This window comes from Grammomys surdaster, unplaced genomic scaffold, assembly GCF_004785775.1.
Source record: "Grammomys surdaster isolate TR1022 unplaced genomic scaffold, NIH_TR_1.0 208, whole genome shotgun sequence".
Classification (NCBI taxonomy): Eukaryota; Metazoa; Chordata; class Mammalia; order Rodentia; family Muridae; genus Grammomys; species Grammomys surdaster.
Genome location: NW_021604653.1, coordinates 7,760,985 through 7,767,074, shown reverse-complemented (window position 1 = coordinate 7,767,074; position 6,090 = coordinate 7,760,985). Strand labels below are relative to the sequence as shown.

Genomic DNA, 6,090 nt, shown 5'->3' with positions numbered 1-6,090 from the left:
CTCCTCTCCTCTCCTCTCCTCTCCTTTCCTTTGCTCCTTCCCTCTGTCCCTCCCTCCTTCCCTTCCTTCATTTTTTTTTTGGTGCTCTTCCTGGGCATGTGCCACTAGAGTATTGAAAAATGTCAGTAGTAGACTCAGACGGACAGACAGACCAGGCACGAGTGCCCCTAAGTGTCCACAATGTCGATGGCACCTACTTAGAGCAAAGATCACCAGACCTTGGCCTTGGGCCGTGACCTGCCTCCCCCAGCTTTTGCAAATGAGGTTTTGTTCGGACAAAACCAAGTCCATTAGCACCAAGAGGCTGCTCCTGGGTGACAGGGACAGAGCTGAGTAGCTGGAAGAGACTGGGTGGCATTTTGAGCTTAAAATATTTACTATCTGTCCCTTAAGAGAAAATGCTTGCCATCAGGGGGCAGCAAACAGGTGGCAAAGACAGACAATTTGACCCAGCCCAGGGGTGTTCTTGGACTCTGAGTCCTCTAGAGGTAGTGGAAGACTGCAGATGCTAAAAGCTGAGAGGACAAGGGTCATATGAGAACTCCTGGGAGTCACAGTCATGCTGGGGTCAGACATCATGGACTTAAAATCAGGGTTGAAGGTCACTTAGGACTGAATAGGACAAATTATTCTGCCAGGACACTGCACCTGGCCATCCTGTGCCTTCTCAGGCCCCCATGAGCCAGTGTAGGCATCAGTAGAACAGACTGAGTGGTGTGGGACCTCGCCGTGCCAAGCTTCAAACTGAAGAGCACAGGGAGGTGGTTCTGGGTGTGAACTTGGGAGCTGGGAGTGCCCACCAACAGGTTGATCCAAGACTTGTGAAATTCCAGTTCTCTTTCTTATTTTACTTTTTTTTATTTTTATTTTTAGATAGAGTCTCATGCTGACCAGGCTGGCCTCAGCCTCTCTAAATAGCCAAGAGTGACCTAGAACTCCTGTTTCCCCGGGCCCCTCTTTCAAAGTGATTGAATTACAGGCCTGCTATACCATGCCTCGTGTGTGATGCTGAGGCTCGAACTCAGTACTTTTAACCTGCTAGACAAGCATTCTGTCAACTCTTTCTCACCTAAGGAAGGGGACACTCTAGCCCTCCTCAGCCAATCATTCCCTGTTTTCCCCTTCCCAGTCCCTGGAACTCCTCCCAGCTACAACTATTCCATGTTTTTATTTTCTTATTTTTTATTTTTTTATTGGATTTTATGAGGAAGGGTCTCATGTTGCCCAGGCTGGCCTCAAACTCCTCATGTACCTGAGGTGACTGTGAATCTGGTCCTCCTGCCTCTGTCTCTCTCGTGTTGGATGACCGGGGTGTGCCGCCATGCCCAGTTAATATGACACTAGGATGGAGCTGAGCCATACTCCCAACCCTACAGAATTATTTTGTATCCCAGATTCTAGGGAACACTAATCTAAGGTAACTCACCTCCACAGCTCTTCTGTGGTCCCTGAGAGGTGGCTTTTGGCTTCAGGGACAGTTGCTGCTGGAGGGAGGCTCCACCTAACACAGTTGTTATCACTTGCAGGGTCTGATGGCAAAATGGCCTTGTTTATTCCGAGTCAAAACCTACATACCTTCTCTAAGCTCCTTCCACCGACCTTACACGGGGAGCCTTGCCTTTCGACCTGTCAATCATTCTAACATTTTCTCCATAAGTTGTCGCCGTTCTCTCACCCCCACACACTCAGCTTTGCCTCTGTACTTCAGATGATGCAACCGATGTTGCCCAGATTCATTAAGCTGCCTCTTAAAATAACTAGGACCGATGGTGGCCCATTGGCATGGCCACCTGTTCAGAGCATTCTATTGGTGGAAGAGAAAACAGGTCCACTTTCAGATTTGGAGGCTAACTCATATCTCAGTGTTCCTACCACCTCATCCTGCTGACTCACGAGGGAGAGCGGCTGGCGCTGGGTGGAATGATGCATGCTGAGGGCCCTCTGAATGACAGGCATTGCGGATTCACTGCATCTGTTAGCTTCTCCCTGTTTCTAACAAACATGCAAGGGAGGCAATATGGTTCCCACTTGCTAAAGAACAGGCTAGCCTTCTAGGGTTTAGAAGTTCATCTTGTTTCTCTTCCACTATATGAGACTGTGGCATTTGGGCCATTCCAATCCTGAGGCTACTGCTGGGCAGAGTCATCAAGGCCCCCTGCACAGTTCTTATGCCTTAAAAATGTAATTCCCCTTTTCTTTCGATTACTAAATAGCACCCATGAAAATGTGAGGATAGAAAAATATGAAAGGAAATTGCAGCTCAGAATTTTTTTATTACTGTCTTAGTTAACGTGAACAGACACCATGACCAAGGCAAGTTTTATAAAGGATAATATTTAATTGGGGCTGACTTACAGGTTCAGAGGTTCAGCACAGTATCATCAAGGCAGGAGCATGGCAGCATCCAGGCAGGCATGGTACAGGAGGAGCTGAGAGTTTACATCTTCAAGTGAAGGCTGCTAGCAGAATACTGGCTTCCAGTCAGCTAGGGTGAGGGTCTTAAAGCCCACACCCACAGTGACACGTCTACTCCAACAAGGCCACACCTACTCCAACAAGGTCACATCTTCTAATAGTGCTACTCCCTGGGCCGAGCATATACAAACCATCACTGTTGCTGTAATAATTTGAATCTGTGGCATTCAATCTGGCTTCTCTTAATCAGCCACCATGTTCCTGACTAGCCTAGTCCTGTGGCCATGAGCAAGCAGTGGAGGTGTGTTCTTGCTGCTGCCGCCATGGCTCAGGCAGCCAGAGACACCAGCGTGGGAGATAGCTCTGCCAATCTTCCACACTGTCTCTACAAGGCTGGGCAGTCCACGCGTGCCCAGTAGGAAATGAGACTTTAATGCTTAAACATTAAGCAAAAGCTTTATATGTTTGGTAATGTTCAATAACAATATGCCCATACAATTAGAGGTGTTTCCCAATTACCTAACCTAAATGTATGTTGTTACCCAGGACTGTTCTCCATACCTGCATGGCTCTTCATCCTCCCGCATCTCTGCTCTCTTTCCCTCGACTCGCTCCTCCTCCTCCTTTTCCTCTTCCTCTCCTTACCCCTCCCACCTTAGCTTCTCCTGCACATCACAGATTACTGACAACAATTACATTAGTTTATTTATGGGGGGAGGGGTTGGCCCCTGTGCCACAGCTCAGGAGACCAGAGGACAGCTTGCTGTAATCAGTTCTCTCCTCCTGCCCTCAGGGTTGTCGGCTTTTACTTGATGTGCAGCCCTATCCACGCACAAGCTTGTTTTTATAAAGATATGAGACTGAGCCCCACAGATTGGCTGATATCCATTTTTCTTTTTTTCTTTTTGAGACAGGTCTTGTGTACCACAGCCTAGCCTCAAACTCTGTGTTACAAGGCTAAATAGATTTTTAAAAAATGTGATTATGAGATCAGATCACAGAATGTAGAAGTGCAGGCCCCAGTCAAAACTCTTAGCATGTGAGATTCATGAAGAAAAACATTTTACACAGATAGCAAATTCCAGTGGTTTGCTTTCCTCCCACTGTCCTTGTGGCTGGAAGAACTCTGAACTGACGATACTTTGACCTCCACCTGCACCCGACATGCCCACTCTACAAAGTGCTGAAGTGGAAGCCAGGGCTTCACACATGTTACATAAGCAGTCTGCACCCTGAGCCCGAGCTCCAGCTACACACACACACACACACACACACACACACACACACACACACACACAGAGAGAGAGAGAGATAGAGAGAGAGAGAGAGAGAGAGAGAGAGAGAGACAGACACAGACACAGACACAGAGAGAGAGACACAGAGAGAGACAGAGAGAGAGACAGAGAGACAGAGAGACAGAGAGACAGAGAGAGACACACACACAGAGAGGCCATCTATTAAATTGTAACCCTATTTTTACATGTAGCTGAAATCACACAGTACGTGTAAAGTTTATCTTCTGCCTTTGCATGTTACAATGTCCCATGAGCAGGTCCTGACCTTTTCAGAAACTCTCAGAAAACATAACTTTAACACTGAAATATCATTAATGATCTGTAGGTTTAAAACAATGTACTTAACTGCTCCACGGTTGGGCACTGGAAGGTTATTACAGTAGTTCTATAATAAACACCTTCACAGAGCCCATAAGATGAACATAGGGGCTTCTCCCACGCTTGATGTTGCACACACAGAAAAAAAAATAAATGTAATCTTTAGAATGTCTTTATAAACAAATGTTTTTTTCTGACAATTGTTGTCCCTCAGTGTCCTCATGAACTTGGTTCTAGGAAACCTACATATACCCAAATCAGAAGACACTAAAATTGCTTATATAAAATTACATAATATTTACACAGCATTTATGCGCATCCTTCTGCATAACTGAAGTCACCTCTAGAGGACTTACAGTACTGAATGGACTGTATGGATCCTCTAAAAACATTGACACTGTATTCCCTGGGGAATAAGGAAGGACCAATGTCTGAACATCTGAGCATCCTCAGAACAGAAAGTCTTTTTTTTTTTGCATTTACTGATTTATTCTATATTGGAGGCATGTATCATGACTCATGTGAGGTCAGAGAACAGTTTGCAGCTTGGCTTTCTCCATCCACTATGTGGCTCCCAGGGATAGAACTTGGATATAAATCTTGATGGTGACTGGCATTATCTGCTAAGCCATCTCTCCAATCCAGAAACAGCAGCCCTCACCTCTGCCAATATTTTAAAAATGTGGTTCACTGAATATGTGTGTGGAGAGAGAGCCTGTGTCTACGGGAGGCTGGCTCGGTTTCTCAATTAGCTCCTGGAGTGTCTGGCTGCAGCCATGTTGGTTCTCAAGCATGCAGGAAGCCCTGGCCTTCATCCCTGATAGTGTGAAAACTGGGAAGGGTGGCACACGCCACCCAGGTTGGTTGTTCAAGATCATCAGCAACTACATATCGAGCTATGTGAGACTCTGTCCTAAAGTGGAAGGGGATGGGGGTCAGAAGAAATGCCTACCTCAAAGGCTCTCGATATGTAGTTCCACATTCTTTGCCTGAAAATTCAACTGGTTTTCACTCCCACCTTTCCCATACCTGGATAGATATTATTAATTTTAAATATCTGTCAGTTTCGTTGTTAACATAACATTAATTATGTATGTACTGTCTGTTTTAACATCCATTTCCCCGACTCGCCTTATTTAAGACTATCGTACAATTCGTTTTTCCGAGTTGAAATGCAGGTGTTACTTAATGTTTTTGTTCAGTATTCCTTTCTGCTGCAATGTTTCTGCATCAAACAGTGTGAAGCAACTGGTGAACGAGTAATGTCTGTCTGGTTGCGTTCATAGGAGGGCAAAGCACAGGTCAGGGGTGATTCTCCTGTGCGTCTGGCCTGGGCTGCACAGTGATGTGGTTCTTGTCATTGTCATTTAAAAGTATTTATTTTATTCCAGGCAGACAAGTGGTGGTGCAGACATTTAGTCCCAGCACCCAGGAGGCAGAGGCAGGGAGATCTGAGTTCAAGGCCAGCCTGGTTTATAGTTTGAATTCCAGGGCAGCCAGGACTACACAGAGAAGCCCTGTCTCAGAAAACAAACAATTATTATATGTATTATATACACATTTATATTATATTATTATGTGTATATATGAATATGTGCATGTGCTCAGGTGCCCTTGGAGATCAGATGAATGTGTCTGATCCCCAGGAGTTGGAGTTGGTTATGGGTCACTGTGAGCTGCCTAAGATAGGCACTTCCTCAAGAGGCACAAGCACATTTGAGTGCTCAGCCATGGTCACAGGCCCCTGGGAGTCTTCTTTAAGGACACGATAAAGCACCATTTTTTTTTTGGAGACAGGGTTTTTCTGTGTAGCCCTGGCTGTCCTGGAACTCACTCTGTAGACCAGGCTGGCCTTGAACTCAGAAATCTGCTTGCCTCTGCCCCCCAAGTGCTGGAATCAAAGGTGTGCGCCACCACTGCCCGGCTATAAAGCACCATTTTAATTGATCTAAATGGTGAAGGATGTGGAGAGGGGAAAGACACTGCTGAGAGGATAAGTGGGGCGGTGGGCAGAATAACTCTGTATACACGGGGCAGAATAACTCTGTATACACGGGGCAGA

The 6,090-nt window shown here is 46.0% G+C and overlaps 1 protein-coding gene across 3 annotated transcripts in view; it reads left to right on the top strand.

The window, feature by feature from the left end:
- The window catches only part of Sctr (secretin receptor), a 52,911-nt gene that overhangs the window by 28,169 nt on the left and 18,652 nt on the right, over window positions 1–6,090 (top strand). The window lies entirely within an intron of this gene.